The 22,362-nt window shown below is 51.1% G+C and overlaps 1 protein-coding gene and 1 long non-coding RNA gene across 2 annotated transcripts in view; one reads left to right on the forward strand and one right to left on the reverse strand.

Moving 5' to 3' along the window:
* Nucleotides 1–22,362, reverse strand: part of FAM78B (family with sequence similarity 78 member B) — an 83,579-nt gene that overhangs the window by 17,632 nt on the left and 43,585 nt on the right. The window lies entirely within an intron of this gene.
* LOC142869592 (uncharacterized) lies at nt 1,630–5,182 on the forward strand. The gene is made up of 2 exons (XR_012918187.1): nt 1,630–1,840; nt 5,075–5,182. It is a non-coding gene; the product is annotated as an uncharacterized LOC142869592 (long non-coding RNA).

Consider the following 22,362-nt stretch of genomic DNA (forward strand, 5'->3'; position numbering starts at 1 on the left):
AGAAGAATATAAAATGTTGGGTTTTATGCCTGTCACAATTCCCAGGCTTCACTGAGTGGCATCTGGCTACACGCAAGCCATTCACACACACCTCCACCCTCTGGGGCTTCCTGATGGCTCCAGCCCAACTGATTTCTGGAGGGCTGTGTGAGTTTAGCCCAAGGTACTTGGCTTCCCAAGGGTAGGGGAGAGGAGGCAGGTGCTGGGTTAATCTGGGGTTTGGGTTGTGCTGGGCTGGTGGGCTCCCCAGTGTATAACTCTTCAGAAGCTTCCTGTCACTGGTAGAATGCCACTGAAACCCTGACCGTGCCCCACATGGTCACACAGGGTCTGGTCTCTGACTGTCCCCAGCTGTGCCTCATACCACACTCCCCCATGCTCTCAGCACTCCATCCTCAACAGCTTCCCTCGTGGTCCCCAAACATGCCAGGATCCTCCCTGCCTCAGGGCTTTGGCACATGCTGTCTGGAGGGTACTTTTCCCCACTGTTCACTTGGGTAACTGAATAATCCTTATATCTAAGTGCAAGTGTCCCTTCCTCTGGGACACCCTCCCCGATCCACACTCCTCCTCCTCCCCCACGCTGAACTAAGCTAGATCTCTGTTAACAGAACATCCCATCTTTTATTCACAGAACTTATCACCGTTTGTAATCACGTATGTGTGAGTATGATTTAATGTCTGCCTCTCCATGTGGGTTGAAACATGCTAACCCTGATTACTAATAGCAACCAAGGACTCACCACAGTCTGGCACGTGGTGTATTTCATCAGCCTGTGGGAGGAGTGAATGTCTGCACAAAGGAGGTAAAGCAAGGGACAAGAGGATGGAGGAGAGTGGTGGTGTGATCTGCCTGCGAGGTGCCCGGGTGGGACAGGCAGGGAGGAGGCAGAGGGCTCTCGCGCAAGAAAGAAGGGGCCAGCAGAAGGGCCTGGGAGGGGGCTGTTTGAATCTGAGATTTCAGGGAAGCAGCAGGGGCGGATGGTCTGTGTTGAGGTCCCTAGAAAGGGGTGGATGCTTTCTAGGGGTGAGGCCCCTAGAAAGGGGTGGACCCCCCTTCGGATGGGGTCTTGTGGGTCTGGGCATCCAGACATGAGAAATGGGCCAGGACGTGGGATAGGGCTCCGTGGGGGGAGCCGATGCTGCCCGTGTCCCTGTGTCATGGGGTGGCCCTGCCCTCCAGGTATCCGAGGTAGCTGGAATTTTACCAGCGGGAGGGAGAGGGGACTCTGTTGACACAAGTGGAATAGGGGTTAAACAGCAATGTTCCCTGGGCGGTGCAGGGCCCTGCGGCTGGCAGTGCCGCATGGAGGCCCCAGACTTGGGACCCAGTGTCCCTGGGCCACGCTGGGGCTCTCCGTCCTCCTGGCAGCAATTACAAAGTGAACAGCAGAGGCAGGGGAGGATCAAAAGCCAAGCAGGAAGCTGATAATTGCCCCTTGCAGAAATAGCTCTTTTAAAATACCAGTGAGGTCCTGAGGTTCGTACCCAGGTCAGTTATACAACGCTGCTCCTGCCCCTCCCAGAGCCCTGGAATTCTTCCCAGTGTCCCCTCTCTGACCCCTACGACGCTCTCATGTAGGGAAAAAGATGCCGATGTGAAAACTGGGAAGCGAAAGCCCGACCCTGCACGCACCGATTTTTAGGACTCCTGAGAACACAGCCACGGGCGATCACGCTGCGTTTTCCACGCCAGGACCATCACGACCACCTGTCCATTCACTGACACGTGAGCCTGCCCGTTCAGCGGACAGGCAGAACAACGCCTCGCCTGCTGAGACTGAGCCCTTGTTCAGCAGGAAGATGGGCTGGAAAAACTAAAAGTCAACCAGCAAGAGAGGTAGGTTCCAAGAGCCAGAGGAGGCCACACCAAGGACAAGGGAGCAAGAGCCATCCAAGGCCACAGGCTATTAACCCTTTGCACTCGCTTGCTTTTTTCTCGACTCCTTTATTCTCCTTGGGATTTAATTTTTTAAATGCCCCATAGTTTACATTTTACTTGTCCTTTCATGCTAATGAAAACAAGAAAAGATACTGGAAAAATAGACAAAAATCTCCCTTTTCCCCCTCAGTGAAACTACGTGTTGAGTGTGGCTCAACATACGAGCTGCTACCGATGCTAACCGTGTCGAGTCACACTTGACATCGGAGTGCAAAGGGTTAACTCTGCCGGTCTAGGGCTACAACTAACCATGTTGAGAAAGACGCAGTCCCACTCAACAGCAGTAAGAAAGAAAAGCACCTCAGAGATATGGCTTCTCTGACACGAGTTCAATGATTTCTTGACTATTAACCACGTGCTCGGTGCTGTCCTAGATGCAAGGGGCACCAAGACTCGTAAGGCAGGTTGCTTGCTCTCAGGGAGTGTCTGCATTATTTGGGCAGGACAGACTTAGGGGAAAATCACTTCGATATAATGTGGAATATTTGGGGACAGAGACATGTAATCATAGGGGCAGCAACGAAAGTGCCCAGGCCATCTGGAAAGAGGGGGATGGTGTGACAATAATGATGTGACAATAATGATGGCTAATGTTTATCGAGGGCTTTGTGTAGGCATTGTTCATGGCACTTCACGGGCATTAACTGATCAAGTCTCACGACAACCCAATGAGATCGGTATTAACGTTATTCTCATTATTATTATTATTACTTTTTTTTTGAAACAGGGTCTCACCCTGTCCCCAGGCTGGAGTGCAGTGGCGTGACCATAGCTCACTGTACCCTCTAACTCCTGGCCTCAAGCGATCCTCCTGCCTCAGCCTCCCAAATGCTGGGACTACTGGCATGAGCCACCAAGCCTGGCCTATTGTCCCCATTTTAAAGGGGAGGACTGAGGTTTGGGAGGTGAAGAAACTGGGCTAGGGCAACACAGGATTTCAATGCAAGCTGTCTGGCTCCTGAGCAGACATGGGGTAAGAATGAGCAGCAGACGAGGAAGCAGTGTGAGCAATGATCTCAAGGTGTGGGAAGGACAGAAAAGCGTAGAAGCAGCAGTTTCTGTATTTCTTGAACGTAAAGTTGGGCCAAGAGTGAGAGAGGACAAGGCTGAGGGGCAGGTGGTGGCCGTGACATCTTCCCCACGGCTGTGCGGTTGGTTTGGTGCAAGGAGGCGGCGTCTCAAACATAATCCTTTGAGGTCCCATCACTTCCTACTGCCACAGAGACAGATGCTCCCCAGGATTTGGTGACTGAATGAATGGGAAAGTAACTACAGCCAGATATTGACTTACTACTTTACATTTCACAGAATATTCCCCATAGAAATGGCCTCATTTAATCTGCACAACAATCCTATGAGCCAGATATAATGTCTTCCATCTTACAGACACAGAAGCCGAAGCTCAGAAGGGTTAAATGATTTTCCCGAGGTCCCGCAGGCCCGAAGTGATGGAGACAGGTCCTGAACCCCCATGCTAGCTCTGTGATGTTTTCCGCCACACTCTCCCTGCCTCTCAGTGAGGCGAGACCGCAGGGGAACCTGGAAACTCGGTGGTTAACATGGCTCAGCCATCATGTTTCTGTAAAATAAAAAGAGGGTGAAGCTTATGTATCAAAAAGCCTATTTTTCTGAAGATTTTTTTCCCAGAACTTGGCTCTCAGAAAGATGATCTGCCCAAACTGCCTGTAATACACTTGGTAAACGTGAGCCAGAAATAATTAGCTAATGAGCTACCATTAATGCTAATTATCTGTGCCAGTGGAGGCGAGCATTGATGTGGAGAATAGAAAGTGTGGCAGTGTCTCTCGGATGGTGGGGCTGTGCCGTCCTGCCCCCAGTGTGGGGTCCCCGCTGGTCTGTGCTACAGGTAGCCTGTACCCCAACCCTGCCTGGTGTCGCTAACCGCCCCTGGCCACCAGGGCTTGCTCAAAGGGGCCTCTCTAGTGGCCAGTGCTCTCAACACACCCCCCATCTCCTCCCACTCCTAGTTAGTCCTGCACTGCCCCCTGCCTCTTCTCTCTGCAGAACCTTCACTTGGGACCCAGTTCTGGTTCTCTGCCTACTCTCTGCCTATTGGTCTTCAAGCCTCCAGCTCGCTCAAGCCTGTTCTTGCCATCCGGCACGCAGACTCCGATTCCCCTTCACCCCACGCTCCTCGGCTGCAAGCCGGCCTTGCCCAGCCAGGACCCCAGGGCCGGGCTCCCCCAAATGAATTTTGTGCATACAACACAGCTTTTATTTCAGGTCCAACCACCCCAAACGTGCTCATTAAATTTGGTGACATCTACTAGTTATTTTTGTATGAGATAGTGACAGTAAAAGAGGCCCCCACAAATGCTATTCTGATACGCATTTTTGATGAATGAAGGAGTAAGTGACTTGTTAAATCCCCCCCACAATGACAGGTGGATAGGATGGTCGTCTCCACTTCGCAGACAAGCACACTGGATCTCAGAGACAGCTTAACTTGCCGCTAAGTGGCCAGGGCTGGAATTAGACCTGGGCCTGTCGGAGCCCCAAACCTATATTCTCTCAAATCCACTTGTAACATCAGTAGTAATTAATAAATAAAAAGAAATAATAGAATATACTCAGGCAGCTACTCCTTGAAAACGTCTCATGGAGAAGCATTTTTGGAACAGAAAAGATTGTATGTAATATATAAATAAGCACCTGTTAATTGTTCCTGTTTTACGAGTCATCTATATATTGTGAAACTATATATAGTTTCTTAAAGTGGGCATGGCATTTTGTGAGAAATGGCCCAGAACAGATATTGGTCAGAAAGGTGGTAGGAAGACATGGCCAAGTCATGTGTTCATTCTATTAATAGGTGTGAATGGTGCTTGTGAATAGCAGGAAAAACATGCAGATGATCTTAAATTCTAATTTTCAAGCTGCTGTTCCAAGTCCCTGCCCTTCTCATTGCTCTCACCAAGAAACAAGGGGCTGATGGGGCAATTGTCTCCTTTTATTTCCTTTTCTCCTGGGCCAAAAGCAGAAGGAAAGAGACAGAAACATTACTGCCCTAACACGGCTGGCCCTGTATGCCCGGGAGTTCACGGGTCCCCATTTCAAGGCCAGGAGCTTGCCTTCTTTTACATAAAATGTCCTTTCTATTCCTTCTCACAGGGAAAGGCTCTGAGAGGTTGAACCCGTGCCAAAGCAATGGAGGACGAACTCAGGAGGGAAAAGTACATCAGAGCAATTCTTCGCACAATAAAAGAACTCTGATCGGCAGAGGCTTCTCCAGGGTCTGGAAACCGCAGACAAGCAGGTTACTGGGAAGCGCTCTTTATTATTTTCTTAAAGAAAGCAACATAATTATCAGAGGTAGATTGGGCTCTGGAGGCAGGGCAGGCATTGATTTTTTAGGAAAGATCCGAATTGTCCCTCAGCGTGTCCCGACTGGCTGGGAAGGCGAGGAACAGGCTGCCGCGGAGGGGGCTGCACAGGCCCAGGGTCGATGACTGCTCACGGTGGAGGAAGGGACACGGGGACGGGGGAGGGGGCACGCAGGCGTGTGGATGCGCGTGTTCATGAGTCCCTGCTTTATGGAGCCAGAGGTGTGGCAGCGGAGGGAGGCAGGAAGCTGGGATGCAGGGAGGACCTCAAACAGAAGTGCAGAATGCAGCCCCCGAGCAGAAGCCATCTGAGGGGACCATGCTTAGGAACATGCCCACGCCCACAGCCAAGGGGAAGATGGTGGCAGATGAGCAGCAGGAACAGGAGTGGCAGGGTGATGGGTGTCAAGCAGGCCCTGCTGGAGAAGGCTGAGGCCAGGAGGAGGGGACAGAAGCAGAAGGCCGCCACCCGGCTATGGGGACAGGTACACAGGGACGCCGTGTCCCGTGCTCCCTGTAGGACTTGGTCTCCGCTCAGCGGCAGGGCTCTCCACCGGGACGGGACGCATGTGTGATGCCGACGCTTGCAGTTTGACAGGGAGCTGCAGTGGGCATTTCCCAGTCCCCGCGGCCCCAGAGCTGCCCGCGGCCATCCTGCACCGCTCTGCGATGAGTCTGTGAATTCGTGCTGTCGTGTTCTGCAGGGTACGTGTTCCTCGGCTTCCAACATCTGCGCTTTTCTTGGAAGACTGATGGTGCAGGAGTGCCCCACAGATGTGGGGACAGAACGTGCCTTTGTGTTTTTGCGGTGAATATTCTGACCCTGTGGTGGATGCTCCCGTGGGTTCAAATGGTCACAAATTCTGGAAGGAGCCCCGAAAGGAGCAGGAGGGTGGTTGAGGGCCAAGTGAGGCTGAGACAGGCAGGGAAGCTCCCTTGGGAGCGACAGCAATAGCAGCAGGACAGTTGTGGAGGTTCATACGCCTATTTCATGCCCGAGGGTGTACAGAATTTTACACACACTCTTCCACACGTGGGTATTATCAGGCCCATTTTATATACATGAGAAAACAAGTTCAAGGAGTTAAAAGTGACTCTGCAAGTGGCCGAGACGGCAGGTCTCTCTGACACTCAGGATGCTTCTGCCCTTGTCATTTTGCCGGGTAACTGTCCGCCTGTACCAGCCCTTGCAGGGCCCGGCAGGGGCAAGTCCATGACAGCCCTGCCCTGAGGGCTCAGGAGTCTGGTCCTCAGGGTGGCTTCCCATCCCTGGAGCATGGCAGATGCAATGCAGAAGCCCTGCAGCAGTGACAGGCCGGAGCAGCCGGGCTGGGGAGTGCTTGTCCCAGGAGGGTGCACGCACATGGTGTCACAGGTGAGACGGGGGCTGTGAGGAGCAGCCTGGACAGGTGCAAAGAGGTGGAGGGGCGGGCAGAGCAGTCAGCGCAGCCAATAGGGCAGGAACCAGGACAGACAGGCAGATGGAAGTTGAACAGGCCTGATGCTGGCCTGAGGTTCGGGTACATCTGGGGACATTCGTAAACTTCACAGCTTCCCAGTGCTGGGGCGTGGGCTGTCTGAAGCCTCCAGGGCAGGGGTCCTCAAACTACAGCCCGCGGGCCACATGTGGCCTGCCGAGGACATTTATCCGGCCCACTGGGTGTTTTTGCCGCCGCTGCCTGTCCTGCTTAGCAGCCGACTCGTCCCAGGCCCACAGTGCGCATGTATGGAATGTACATTGCACTCTCCAATGGCCCTCCAACGGTCTGAAGGACAGTGAACTGGCCCCCCCCCCCCCCCCCCGTTTAAAAAGTTCAAGGACCCCTGCTCCAGGGGGAGGAGACTAGGGACTGCATGGGGAGGAAGGGCACCGTCACTGTTTCCAGCAGGAGCACTGTAACCGGCACCTCCACATCTGTCCCCATTCTCGTGAGCCCACAGGGACCCCACGCCACCTCAGAGTGCCCTCTGCTCAGCCCTGCCAAGAAGGGGGCAGGAGGAAAAGGGCAGGGGACAGCCCAAGTGACATACAGTGAGTGACACGCAGAATCTCCCAGAGAAAAGGTGGCTGGGACCTGAGTAGAGGAGCGAATCAGCAACTGTTCCCGGGGGCAGGGTGGTGACACTCCACTGGCCGAGAGGAGTAAGGTGCCAGCCCTGAAGAGCAGCCACAGGTTAAACAAAGAGACCATCAAATACCAAATGCAGGAAGCTGCAGACTGAAGTGTGCTTCCCCAGCTGGAAATGGCAACACCTAAAAATACTGAGCTGCGGTTCTCACAGGAACGCGCAATGGCCCACGTTCAATCTAGAATGGCTTCTGGATTATGGGTTAGAGTAAATAAAGAAGATCATCTAAGCACCATAACCACAGGTTTTTAGCTTAAAATGACATCTGGTACCAACATATTGTCTGTCTCTAAGAAACTCCAATTGCCAGTCGTCCCACGGGCCTCTGCTGCTCTCAGCAAATTTTCATCCAGGGTTGCTCTGACTGGTGGTAAGAATGTAAGTTTGGATTTCAGCTCTCCTTTGGGTCCTGGAGTTCCTACTGCTACCCAGAAGCCACTGCTGATAACAGGATGGTCACTGGTCAGCACCTGGCCACTCTGATACGGGGCAGTGAGCCCAGTCTGCTCACATCTGTGGACGGGCAGCTGGCTGAGGCTAGCCAGCCTCAACAGCCCCACGAGCAGATTATCATACATCCACCTCTTCTCCAAGAAAAACAACTTTTTTTTTTTAGATAGTCTGGGTCTATTGACGTGGCTAGAGTGCTGTGGCATCAGCACAGCCCACAGCAACCTCAAACTTCTGGACTCAAGCGATCCTCCTGACTCAGCCTCCTGAGTAGCTGACTACAGGCATGTGTCACCATGGGGTCTCTCTGTTGCTCAGGCTGGTCTCAAACTCCTGAACTCAAGCGAACCTCCCGCCTCAGCCTCCCGCAGTGCTAGGATTACAGGTGTGAGCCGCCACGTCTGGCCAGAGGAAAAAACCTTTAAGTACACAATCTCTCGATGGTTGGTTGGTGGTAGAATTTTCTTTGTTAAGAAGGAAAATTCATACTCCATGATAGATTTAATTCCTGGTTCTACAACGTCCTAGCTCTGTGACCTAGGCAAGTCACTTAGCTGCTTTATGCCTCAGTTTCCTCATTTGTAGGGTAGGATAAGCGTATCTCTGACTGTCCTGACGTGGTCAGAGAGGCCTGCTTCAATATTCTTGTCCTTGTCCCCTCACCCAGCCTTCCTCTCGCACACCCACTAAGTCAGGGATGCCTGCGCCGCACCCCACCCTGACCTTCGACTCGGGAAGTCAGCTAGTTGCCAGGGAAACCAGCCTGGCGTCCTAGGATCCAGAGAAGATGAAGGGCTGTCTTGAAGAGAAAAAGAGCAAGGATTTATCACTGACCCTGCCATTCCTGAGTATCGTGAAATCCCAGCCTCAGATCCTCCCGCTGCACAGCTGGGCATCTTTGAAGAGTCGGGCAGTAGGAGCCTGCAGCTGCTCTGTCCCTCCCGCCGTGTGGCCAGCATTCATCAGCTCTTCCCCCTGTGGCCGTGGCTGGTGCACGTGGCGACGAGCAATCACCACTCCCCCGCCCCCCACGGGGTGCTGCCCGAAGCCTGGTGAGTCCTCAACTTCCCCACTCCCTTCCTGCTTGCTGTCACCGAGGCAGCAACTGCGCCAGGTGTGCACACTGGCAGGTGGCCAGGTGGGCAACGGTGACTTCAGATGCCACGAAGCTCTCAGAGAGGAGAGCCCGTGGCCCACAACTGTCAGGGACTCGGCTTTTCATTCCTCACCTGGCAGAGCCGTCGGGGAGCTGAGCACGTCTGGGCCTGTGGGCGGCAGGGCATAAGGTATGACGGGGCAAAAGTGGTCTTAGGACAGGCGTGGACTAAGAAGTGACAAGTGTGAGCATACACTGGCTCTGTATAATCAAGCCTTGGAAGGGCTGTGTGCTATACACGTGTACGGGAATGACAGAAACCTGAAAGGTCCCTGCTGGGCGAGTAGGAAAAAGGACACAGGAGTTGGGAGGAATGAAATGACCAATAAGAATTCCCATCTTTGGTGACCCAGCTGGGCGAGTGGGAGGCGCAAGGCCTCTGTATGAAGGCAAGCTGACACGGCCACCGTAGATGGGGCTCTCCCGGGAGGAACACTGGCTCAGCCCTTGCCCTTCCCTTTTATACATGCTCTGTGTATGTTAAGCAACCACGAGGTCCAGGAGGCTGGGCTCTGTCCAAGGACCAGCACTGCTTTCTGCATCAAGGAGATCCTAAATGTATGGAGTGTGTTAGAAACAGGAACCTTCTCCAGGACTGATGGGCAGGGATGGGAAGGATAGGGTTAGACTGGGTTTCACATTTTCTTCTCTGCACCCCAACCAATGGGCCTCTGCTTTCAGAGCTGGGTTATTGAGTTGAGAGGCTTGATACACAGGATGTGACCAAGTGCAGAGAACAAGCTAGAATTCTCAGTTGTGTCCAGGGCTACCTGTTACAGAGGCTGGAACAAGCTGTCTGCAGCAATAACACATCGACTATGCCTCATGTACAGTGTCCCTGCTGTGCCTATAGTCAGTCTGTTTTGGAAACGTATTAAGTCTCTTGCTCTAGTTACAAGTAACTGAGAATACCACTTCTTTTTGGTCACCTGGAGTGGTGGAAAAGTCAAACTCCCAAGGTCAAAGAATATGTCTTTTTTATTTTTATTTTGTCTTTGTCACCCCAGCTAGAGTGCAGTGGCGTCATCATAGCTCACCGCAACCTCCAACTCCTGGGCTCAAGCGATCCTCCTGCCTCAGCCTCCAGAGTAGCTGGGACTACAGGTGCACACCACCACACCTGGTTAATTTTTCTGGTTTTTGTAGAGACGGGCTACTGCTCTTGCTCAGGCTGACCTTGAACTCCTGAGCTTGTGCAATCCTCCCACCGTGGCCTCCCAGAGTGCTAGGATTATAGGCATGAGCCACCTTGACCAGCCAAAGAACATGTCTTTATAACAGAAAACTGTCAAGTGTTCACTACTGGACTGCAACGTCTTCTTCATGGGGCTTTTGGGGCGATCTGATGGATGCAGGTCATCAAAGTCACAGCACAGTTCTTGGCACATAATAAGCACTAGGGGAATGTTCATAATTATCTAATTGCCTGTAATATTTGAAGTATAACCAGCCCTAGAGCAGGGCTCCGGGCTTCCTAGGGGCTCCTTTGTCACCTGTGGCTTTCTATTCTTTATTGCTCTCTGGCTAAATTTCCATCCAGGTCATAGTGATTTTGCCTAAGAGAATATAAATCACATTCAGTAAGTTGCATGAGCCAGGCTCTCAAAGACTTCATTAACATCAGGAGACATTACTCAGCACTGTGGCCTTCCCAGGGTATAATTCTGCAATTTCGTCCCCAGAAGCAGCCGGGCCTTTCTGGCATTGCTGCCTCTGTCTAAATTCTTGGGGTGTATCTCTCCTCTGCTCTGCAATTCTCTTTCAGCTTAGTCATGCCCATCTTCAGAACGGATTTACTAGGGATTAGCTTTCTTACTTATTTATCACCTTTCTATTATAATTGTGCTCACAACCCTGTCCCTGGATAGACAGACACAAAACAGATTAAGGATGAGGGAAACAAACGTGTGAGCCCCAAAGCAGGGTTCTATGAAGCCCAGCTGATTTTTTTTTTCCCTTCTGATCTTCACCTCACTTCCCCCCGTTTATTAAAAAAATACTAATCAGGTTTTTTAGGTCAACAGTCTGAATCAGTCTGGGAGAGAAACCTCTGGAGTCTCAAAGGGCACTTTCCCTTGGAATCTGTCTCCAAATGTGGCGAGACTGAGCCACAGGCTCTCGTGGTGGTGTCTCGGGCAAGGCAGCTCTCTGAGGACGGCCTTGCAGGAAGATAGTAATTCTTGGAATCCACCGATGACACGCTGACCTCCCATTCCAGCCACTCCTTTCTGGAGATGCCCTACTACTCAAGGAGTGGCAAGAATACGCTGGTGCCCTGTCACTCCAAAAGGCAGGTGTTGTCCGTGCCCCTGCCCTCCTGCCCTCAAACTGAGAATGGGCAGAGGTTTGGCAGCAAGACCCTGGGCCACCCGGGATTCTGAGGGTACTTCCTGTATGCCAGGCTCTGTGTAAGTACTGCACAGTCACTTCATTTCGCCTTCGCAACACTCCCACTCAGGATGAACACATACCGGGGTTACTCCCATTTCACAGACGTGGAAACTGAGGCCCAGAGAGGTTATATAAATACCCAAAGTCATATCACTTATTAGTGCCAGAGCTGAGATATAAACCTAAGTCATTAGACCCTAACATCTGCATTCTTGAGAAATTCATTTAAAGTGCACTGTTCAATTGGCTATGTTAGAGGGATGATTTTTTTAAAAAAAAATCTGCTTTCTAATTTATAAATAAAAACACAGAATTTTATTGCAGGGAATGAGGCTCAGCTGTACCCTGCCGGATGGTCACTCGGCCTAAACACAGGCCATGGCCACAGACCCTGCACAGCCTATCCGGCTCAAGGTGAGTGAGGGGTGAGCGGCGGATGAGCAAGGTGACTCTCACCATGGCCTCTGGACCAGGTTTGCTGCCTTTGGCCAGGACACCTCTTTGGATTCACAGCCCTCCCGGCGGTCAGGGTCCTGCCTGCTAGAGACTTCCTGGGAGACAATGTGGTTTAGCGGGAAGAGACCCGCTTTGCAGGGTCACTGTGCCGGGTTAGGAATCCCACCTCTCTCACTTGGACCTGTACGTTCAGATTAACTTCGCTGCTCCAGCTCTGGCTTCTCCGCCTGCTAAACAGCGCTGATAGCTATGTCACAGCGCTATGAAGATTAAATTAAATGTGTGATGAGAGAACACACGTGAAAGCTTTATAAACATTAGCAACTAAGTATACCACTCATTTATTTTTATCAGGGTGTGAACGACCATTAGGATTTACCCTCCAAGGACACCTGCGTTTTAAAAGAGGAATTGGCTACAACAAATGAGGCTCAGATTAGCGGGATGTGTATGCAGCACCTGAAGCTCAGGAGTCCAGGTCAGGAGCCAGCTGGAGGGACCGGAGCCGCGCTCGCCACCCTCTGCAAGGGGCCACTCTGCGCGGTGTTCTGGCCGGCCTTTCCCGTGCTCTCACTCGGGTTCTTTGTCTCGAGCGGCCGTGGGCAGCAAATGGGTGTGTGTTTCCTGGGACGGAAGGGCCGCCGCATGGGTGTAGGTGACGGGCATGCAAGCGATGGGTGCAGCTGTGAGACCACCAGCCTTCACTCGGCTCTGTCCTCAGTGGGAGGGGACAGTGGGGGAAGTCCCCACCTCAGCAGGGGCCGTGTCAGGATCCGAACTGGTGCAAACCAGTGAGGTTCCAACACGGATGAATGACAAGAAGGTGGCCCATCGGAGCCCTCAGTGCCGTTAGGTGGACCACATGAGGGTCCACTTACCTGAAGGCACTTGGTAGGCATGAAAACTCTTTATGTAACAAGACGCAGGGCAGTAAATACGTAAGACAGCATTCATCCTTTCACTATTTAGCCAAAGGCCTCCTCTGTGCACACTCTATGCTGAGTATGATCAAGCATGAGGATGAAGACACATTTCCATTGCATATGAGAATTTTTGAAGTGCTCACACACGTATGATCTAACTGAATTCTTAAAACAAACTCATACAGAACACAGTCTAATGGTTATTTAGAGGACGGGAAACTGAGGCTCACAGAGAGAGCGTACCCTAGATCACTGTTATTAGATGGTACAGCTTGGGCTGAAGCCTACTGGGATTTGCTCATTCATTTATTCATCCGTTCATTTATAAAATGGTTTGGATTTTTCAGAATCGATTCTGATGTAGTTTAGTATACATATGTCATCTTTTGGAAAAAAAACAAAACAAAACTGATATCTAGAAAGTTCTGTGTGAATACCGGATGCTCTACATTTACCACCAGGACGGTGTTCGTAACAGAGACAAATTTTCCAGCACTAATTTCCAAGGAGAAAAGAAGAAATGCACTTCCAGCAAGAAAAACTGGGTGTCTGGGAAAGCTTCCAGCCACGAGATTTCCAGCAGGACTTGGAAAAACTTGGTCCACCCTGCATTATAACAGACAGTGGGAGTAGGAAGGAGGTAGCCTTTCCTCATCATTTCCTGTGCTAGTTACCTTAAAGGACACACAGAGAAAGACAGGGACCCTTCCCCGGAGAGTATAGCAGTGTGGATGCCTTATTTTAAAAGAGACAGCAGTATGGCTTAGGGTTTTTGTGTTTTTTTTTTTTTTTTTCCTCCCCGAACTCAGAAACCATGGTTATCCTGGCCAACATCTTCACAGAGTTAGACTGCGTCTGACTCATGTGTATCCCCTGCCTGCCGGGGAGATACTCTGGTCTTACAGAACAAATTCCCTTCAGCCTTCTCCTCCGACGGCACAGAGGTGGCGCTTCTCAAAATTTGGAGAGCCAAGGATGAGAAACGAGAGATTCAGGAGGGGCATGTGTGTGGTACTACTGGTTCCCTCGAAGTGTGACAGAAAACAGCTTTTGGTGTCTTACCATGAAACAGCACGGTTTGTTCATTGATTTGACAAATGTTTACGGAGTGCAGAGACTGTTCTAGGCTCTGCGGTCACAGCAGTGAACAAAGCAAAGCTCCTGCTCTCGGTGAGCCTGTGCCCGGGCGGGGGAAACAGACAACACACTGACAAAGGAGATAAAGGCAATGAGAGACGGGGGTTGCTGTTTAAGACAGAGGCACAGGCATGGCCTCTTTGAGAATGTTGTCACACTGTCATTTTAGGCAAACACCCGAATGAAGTGAGGGAGACGGCACGGGGGTCGGGAGGCAGAGTGCTCCAGGCAGGGGGGACGAGCAAGGGCAAAGGCCCTGCGGCACGTCTGAGCTCACCTGGGGAAGGTGGGGAGAGGTGAGGTCACACAGGTAGTGGCACAGCAGGGGTGCAGATCCTGTGGGCCCTGCGGCTGCGTTTAAAGGACTGTGGCTATTTACCATGCAGCGTCTATGTGCTGGGCATGTCCCGGGGTCTGGGGACACAAAGATAAACAAGCCAAGGTCCCTGCCTTCACCCGGTTTATGGTCTAGCAAGGGATGACAGACAAAGATGAGTCCAGTGCTGGAAGGTGATTAGAGGGGCCAAGGGCTCAGGAAAAGGCTTCCAGAGAAGAAGGCTCCAAAGGTGGCAGGAACAGTTGTGAATAAGCCAGAAGTGAGCTGTGTTCTAGAACCGGTTTTGCCCATTTTCCATCTCAGTCAAATCCTTTGCTCTTTCTGAGCTTTGACTTCCTTGTGCCCAAAATGGGAATAACTACACTTGCTCTCTACAGAGAAAACAAGGTCAAAGTTGTGAAAGTGCTTTGAAGACCAGTGCTCTAGACAGACGTAAAATACTGCTACTATATCTCACCACGCCACTTACTCTTGCTACACACGTATGCCTGTGGGTGAGTGCACACGAGCGGTGCACAGGCTCCTAGCATCTCTCCATCCACCCAGCAAAGCTGGTCACTCTGTCTGTGAAGATCTAGAGCCAAGCTCCTCGGCCCGAGGCCTGGCTGTACCCTGCAGCCTCCGTGCATCCTGTGGCCATCAGTGCAGCCGCTGGTTAACTGGAATTGCTCGAGCGCGTGTGCAGACTCCTGGGCTCCTCATCCTCTCCGACCAGAACCAGAGCTGGGACTCTGCCCCTGCTCCCCAGGCTCCAAACAAGAAGTGGCCACTGGGCTCCAGGTGTCTGGTCACCCTGCAATGCCCTTTGTCCGTGTTTGGGAGAGGGATGCTGTTCCCACACATGCCAGGTGTGGCTCTGCCCAGAGCTTTGTTTCTCTGTAGCCAGAGGCGCTCAGCCCGGGAAAGAGTCTGCCATCTCTATAAAGAAGGTGTATTTGGGGAGCAAATTTCCATCAGCAGATTGGCAAGGTTATAGCGTAAAACCAAACAATCCTCAACAATAAAGTTAGAATGGAGTGCCATTGCATGCCATCTTGCAGAGTTAAAAAGCCCGTTTCCTCTAGTTTCCTTCAGAAAGAAGAGTCCCTTTTTGCCAACCCCAAGGCTTTATGGATTTCGTCTTCTGGGGCAGTTTCTCCAATCAGAGTGGTCTTACAGTAAGCTAACCTGCCTAAGCTGAACCGTCCTTTCTTGACTTAGGAAAAACACTGGCTGGGTTCAAATACTTGTTCTGCTCTGTGACCTTGAACTCTCCTTGGGTCTCAACGACTGACTATTTGTAAAATGGGAAGATTAGAACAGATGACCCCGAGGTCCCTCCCAGCTCCAATCTTTTAGGATCCCATGACCCTCTGTTTCCACTGGCAGCACCCTGTCATCTGTCTTGGCTGAGGGGTCACCGTGTCTCTGAACTTCACCCTTGTCTTTTGTCTTTCCATGGTCTCCTTCTGTTTTTCTCGCCGGTTTAAGGAAACACACAAGCCCCTGGGTAGGATTCCTGCCTAATTTTGTATCTTGCAGAGCAGCAGTCCCCAGCCTTTTGGGGACCAGAGACCGGTTTCACGGAAGACAATTTTTCCACGGACTGGAGGTGAGGTGGGGGTTTGGGGTTGGGGGGGGCTGGGGGTGTGGAACTCAGGCAGTGATGTGTGTCCCGTTTCCCAAAAGGCCACGAACCCGTACCGGGCTGTGGCCCAGGGGTTGGGGACCACAGTTGTAGGGCATGCAGTTTGCTGTTGGTGCTCAATAAATACAACAGCAGATTAATAGACTCCAAACAGCACATTTCCTTTCTTCATTTAGACAATCAGCTGTTACAGTCTTGGCACCCCCATAACATGTTTCCTCGTCAGCACAAGCTGCTACTTCTCTGATATGCTAATAACAGCAAGTCTCCATTTAATCCCATCTGAGATGTCAGCTCTTAGGGCCTCTGTTGCATTGCAGTCTTAACGGCACTTATTTTTCTATAAAGGTATGCTTTCATTAGCATAGATTTCTATCGAGAAGGCAGCTGTTTTATTCATGGCAGGAGTGGCTCAACTGTGGGTACATAGGTAGATGGAAGGCACTGGATGTCTCAGTGGTCTGGGAAAGAGCAGACTTTAAATACCTAAAGAGTTATAGCAAATTCTAAACCTTCTTCCTGGATGGATGGGACATAAAGGCAGGTTTCTGGATGTCTGGGAAGAACACAGAAGCTGAGTCGAGTGGGGTCCAAAAGACAGAGTCGGGGTGCAGCTGGGATGGAAAGTCAAACAGATAGTTCCACAGAATTGCTCAGCCTAGACAGCTGGGCAGGGACGAGCACAAACCTGACATGATGCGACTGGGGAATGGGGACGCTGGACCCAGAGATACCAAGTCAGGCTCGGATTAAAGGGAAGAAGGTCCTTTGAGGCAACCTGTGGTCCTTTGAGGCAAACCTCGTGGGCTCTGTAATAGAACTGCAGCTTGGATACTGGGCTGTCTCCTTAGATGGCAAGCTCTTTGTGGAATACAGATGACCAGGAATTAGGAACTTGTAGAGGAGCTTCCAGCATGCAGGGGGCAGTGGGATTCTATGACCTCTAAAGATCCCTTTGAGCTCTAATAAGAGTATGAAATTCTATGAGATTTTTAAAAAAAATCTATACCAAGATACCTATCTAATGTATAATTTCAGTTAATCACATTGCAAATAAAAGAATAATAATTTCACATTCTAATAGGTTCTGTGCCTTCCCAAGATAAAACTTATAAGTTTATTGTTAGAAAGAATCTTATTGGTCATCTAATCCAGAGGTGGACACGCAGTGTCCTGCTGCCTCTTTTAACAAATAAAGTTTTATTGGAACTATTAGCCCATTCCTTCACGTACTGTCTTTGGCTGTTTTGGTGCTCCGGTAGTAGAGCTGAATAGTTGCAACAAAGATCACACGGCCCGAGAAGCCTAAAACACTTATTACCTGGCCCTTTAGAGAAAATGTTTGCTACTCTTCAATCTAGTCCCTCATTTAACAGGCAAGAAAACTGAGGCCATTAGAGTGAAATGGCTTACTTTGGCTGAGTTGGGAGGAGAACCGTGACATCTGACTCCCAGGCCCGTGTTTCTCCGCTGTGGCTCAGGGGGTCCCACCCTGGTGGCTCTGTCGGCAAGCACCTCTTCTTATCATGCCACATGTCATTTTATGGCCACAGGCCCCAAGGGGCAGAGGTGAGCTGACTGGCCCAGGGCCACTCCACCAGCCTGCCAGGCATAGGACGAGCCTCAGACTTTCCATTCCTGACCCTGCAGGGAGCTAGCCCAAGCTCAGGCCTTGGAAGGCAGAGAGATGCTAAGAGCTTCGAAGGCGAGAACTCATCCGGCTCCCCAAGTCCTTCTCGGCATTAGCATTCACCTTCTGTTATCTAACAAAAGGACACATTTACAACTGTCTCCAGCTCAACCTGAAAACCCTTTTCACAGGTTTCCAGGGAAATTACTCCAAGCAGCCCTGATGGGTTAAAATGATTTTAACACACCAGTTGCCTTCAATTCCTTCAGCGGCATCCGCTACAAACAGCAAAACATATGAGAACCTGATATTTACCTTCCTTTGAAATGAGAGATTCCAAAGGAGACGGTGCAAAGGGGGAAAAAAAAACACGCAAGCAGCCCTGCCTACCCACAATCATATTTGAAGAACAAACAGCCCACTGGAGGCCCAGGTCGGGCCTCTGCTTTCTGTGTGGGAGATTTCCCAGAGTGGCGAGCATCGGTCAGACCATTAGAGCGATCTACATTTGTCCAGGAGAGTATAAATGGAAAGCCCACCCCCACTCTGACCCTTCTTCCAGCTGCCTCCCTTAAGACAGCTGTTTCCCTCCTCCTTGCCATTTACAAGACTTTACATTTTCTGCACTTCCACTTCTATTACACATCTCTCTTGGACAGACAGGAATGAATATTCATGCGAGAGATTAAAGCGCATCAGCAGTTCTAACATAAGTGGTCAAGAGAATAAAGCATGCACGTCGTAAGTGGCCACAGGAGACTCCCCGAAGCTTTGCCAAGGCGGTATGCTGAACACACGCGTGCTTCCGCAGGCCCACGGGGCTCCTGCTCAGCTCGGGCGCAAGCCTGAATTTCAAGGGTGACATTTCCAGCCAAGGGAGGAAAGAAAGCTAAGGATGAGAGAGAGAGGACGAGTCTTTAAACAAAGGCAGCTCTGCTTGGGGCTCAGCCAGAGGACCTACCGTTACCAGTTACCAGTGGCTCTGAACGCAGCCCACCCCTTACCACCAAGTCAGCTCCTCGCGGCTTAAAGACGATGAAAACCAACATGGATTGTGTTAGGCACTGGGTGGGGTGCTGGGGATCGAAGATAAACAGGGGCCTTGCCTTAACATTTATTGAGCATCTATCTGTGCCAGGGGCTTTGCATAAGCCATTTCTGTAAATCCTCACATAGCCATAAGGTCAGTATTATTATCCTCATTTTATACATGTAGCACCCACAACTCAGAGAAGTTAGGTAACTGATCCAAAGACGCACAGCAAGTTAGTGGTGGAGCCGAGCACTGAACTTGCGTGTGTGCCCGTGTGCTTCCCAACACACTGCAGCACTTCCAAAGCCCAGAGACTCTCTTTCATCCTGGTTGCTGGCTGACTGTGCTTCAGTCACGTAGCAGCGTGCCCAGCAGCTGCAGGAACATGGGTGAAGGCCCAGATGCATTCAGTGTGCTGCACATCATGTTGAGGCAAGAGCATGTTGAAGGTGAAGGTCAGCTGGAGAGGAGATGCCGAAGAGTGAAATGTGGGGAAATACAAATGCTTACGTGGGTGTGAATTATTTGCACTGATTGTGGCTAGTGAGAATGCCATATATGCAGACAGTTGTACTCACTTGGACCCTAGGGGGTCCATAAGAGGGGTCCCGGAGGGTCATTGCAAGGGAGGGCGAAGACAGTAAAAGCACAAGATTCCTGCAGAATCCGGGAGTGAGGTGGGTGGATGAACACAGGAGGAGCTAAGAGTTGCTCCTAAGAGCAGGTGTGGGTGGCGGGCAGAGGGCCTCACTGTGGACTCGCAGCTAACCAGAGAGAACCGTGAACACTCTGGGCAGGAGGGGTCCGCCTGACGCCAGAACCTTGGCCACACCATATACGCTGACACCATTTGTCTTGTTCTTCACACCCAAGTTTCCCACACTCCCCTCTTCCATCGACTTGCCAAACTGAGCAGGGGGAGGAAGTGAGGACACAAGTCCATACAGGAACACAGCCACTTCCCGGCACTGGTCCCCAGAGCTGCAGCTCAGAGTGACCTTTCTTGATCTCACTCTTCACCACCAACACTACCATCACCAGGCCCACTCCTACAACTGGCAGAGTCTGGGGAAAGAGCGAAAAAAGAAAAAGCTTACCCTACCACATGCCTAAATGTTTAAAAGTTATAAAACAAGCCTACAAGTTGCTAAATAAAATATGCGATAGTCTCCTACCTTGACAACTATACCTTCACATCTGGAAGACCAAATTCAAACTTAGAATTCCCAGACTCCACAGAGCTCTGTGCTGGACTATAGCGGCAAGGGGTGGCACACGCACCGGAGCGGGCACCGTCATGGTCCATGAGGAGCTGCGCAGAAATGAGCGTGGACAACATCATGGTCCATGAGGGACCACACGCAGATGGGTGTGAACACCACCATGGTGCACAAAGGGGCCACATACACATAGGTGCAGGCACATGGTCCATGGGGCTGCACACCCATGGGGTGGACGCCACAGTCCACAGGGGCTGCATGCTCTGGAGGGGCACTCAAGTCCCCAGGACCAGGCTCTGTCCACACCTTCATCTTTAGTCACCCTTGGGCACCTGAGGGTTCACAAGGTAGTGGGGCCCACCCTCAGAGAGGCAAACTAAGGGGAAAAGGTCCACATGGGTCCTGGAAGCTCTAGGCTAAGCGGGGAATGGCAGGGTCCTGGCTACCACTGAAGAATGGTCTAGAAGGAGGAGTATGGGCATGTTTTCTTGGTCCTTCAGAACTCCATGCCCTGTGGAGAAGGACACAGGAGAGGGTCTTCTAAAGCACAGGGACCAGGGCAAGGTACTAATGCTCAGCTGTCCTAAGCATTTGACGTGTGCCAACGTATTCATTCTCATAACAACTCTATGAAGTAGGTACTGTTATTATTGTCCTTTTACGGGTGAGGAACCTGACTGAGAGCAGGCAAGTAACTTGCCCAAGGTTGTAAGTGACAGGGCCAGGTCTTCTAGTCACATCAACTGCACACAGAGCAGAGCCCACCTTTGGGGCACACAGTGGCTTCTATGGCAGCTTCCCGGAGCTCAGCCCTGAAGATAACTCTCAGCCAGGCACTATGGAACACCTGCTGTATACTCATGGCCTATACTCATGAACGTTTGGAACAACTCTTTGTCACGTCCCCATGCCTCTGACTGCTTTGCTGAGTCATGGATTAATCCCTAGATCTGGGCAGTGGATGTGCTGAAGCATCATTTTGCAAAGGTGGAAGAGTCAGGAGATGGATTTTTTTTTCCCTTGGCTCAGCCGGGCTAAGGAATGGCATCATCCCCGGGGAGGGGACGAGCACACTCTGAGGGCACTGGGGGTCAATGCCTTAGCTGATAACCAAGAGAAGGCTGCTGTCAAGGGCACGGATCTGCCTGACGCGGGAGGTTTCTAGCAGCCGGTGATGGGGGCTGCCCTTGAACTGGGGGCAAGTACACACCCAAGGAAAGAGAGCTACTGCGCTTCATCCTGGTTCTTCTGAAAGCCCAGCCCATGTCTACCTGGGTCAGATAACAAATGTCAGGGAAAACCCAATCAGCTTGACATTTACACATTTATAAAGTTTACTACCAACACTTTATCAGCCAACTCATCTTAGCTAGCAATAGACCTCAAAATAGAGATTAGCTGCAACCCACTCACAAATGGTTTAAAAAAAATCGGCCCAAAGGTGGGAAGTGCATCATTGTGTGAAGAACCGTGGATCTGGGTTCAAATCCTCATTCTTAGCAGCTATGTGGCATTGGGTACATCATTTGATCTCTCTGAATTCTTGGCTTTCTGACCCGTAAAATAGGAATGGAAAGTATCTAATAGGATGATTGTGAGCATTAAATGAAATAATGTATATAAAGCCCGTGGTATACACAATGTGCTCTTAAAATGTTCTTTCCCCTCTTCTTAGGCCATTTCTGGCTTCCACTCCTGCCTCCTGGGCACCCCTGTCCTCAGGCTATCTTTAGGATCCCGGTGGGGTGTGTTGTTCCCAGCTGCGGGTGGCCTTCTTTTGCATGAGGGAAATGTGGTCAGGTTGAGAGCTCCGGGAAGAAGGTATAAAAACAGCAGAGCGCAGCAGTGCCCACTTTTGATCAGGGACCACTTCTAAGAAAGGCGGGGAACTAGACAAAGACGTTTCAAAGAAATCCCTCAGCAGCGGGGACAGCAGAGTGTGGGGGCTAGACCCTGACACAGCAAGGTGACAGTGTGGCTTGGCAGGAAGGCTTCAGCTGCAAGGGGAGAACAGGTGTCTCTGGCCGCCTTTGCTGGCCTTGGTCCACTTCTGGGCCTTGACCTTCAAAGCCAGGCCAGACCTCCCACACCTGGAACACGTTCAGGTGGCCTGGGGACCTCAGGCCATCGCCCTCATGAGTGGAGACACAGCCGACAGTCTCTGGCTCCACCTTGTCTTGGCCATCTCTGCCTCCAGGTTTCTCAGATCAGTCTCTCTCCTCCTTCCTACTTCAGTGACCTTATATGAGGTCCTCATCCCTTCGCTCTGGGACAGCGACGACAGCCCCTCATTGGTGTCCCCGTCTCCAACCTCTCTCTAATTCATCCTCTGTGGTGCTGTCAGGTGATGTCTCTGAAATGCACAACTGACCCTAATTTAACACCCTTCACCCTTCGATAGCTCCTCACTGGCCAGAGGATGAAATCTAAGCTCCTCAGTCTCTTAGGCCTTTTGCATTTGCAAAGGTCAGAAAACAACTTGAGGAAGCTCAGATTTTTTTAAAGAAAGGGTTTGTTAGCAGGATACTGGGACAGTTCACACCAGAGAAGGAAGAGCCACAGGAACTGGGCAGTTTCTGGGATTTC

This window comes from Microcebus murinus, chromosome 2, assembly GCF_040939455.1.
Source record: "Microcebus murinus isolate Inina chromosome 2, M.murinus_Inina_mat1.0, whole genome shotgun sequence".
NCBI lineage: Eukaryota > Metazoa > Chordata > Mammalia > Primates > Cheirogaleidae > Microcebus > Microcebus murinus.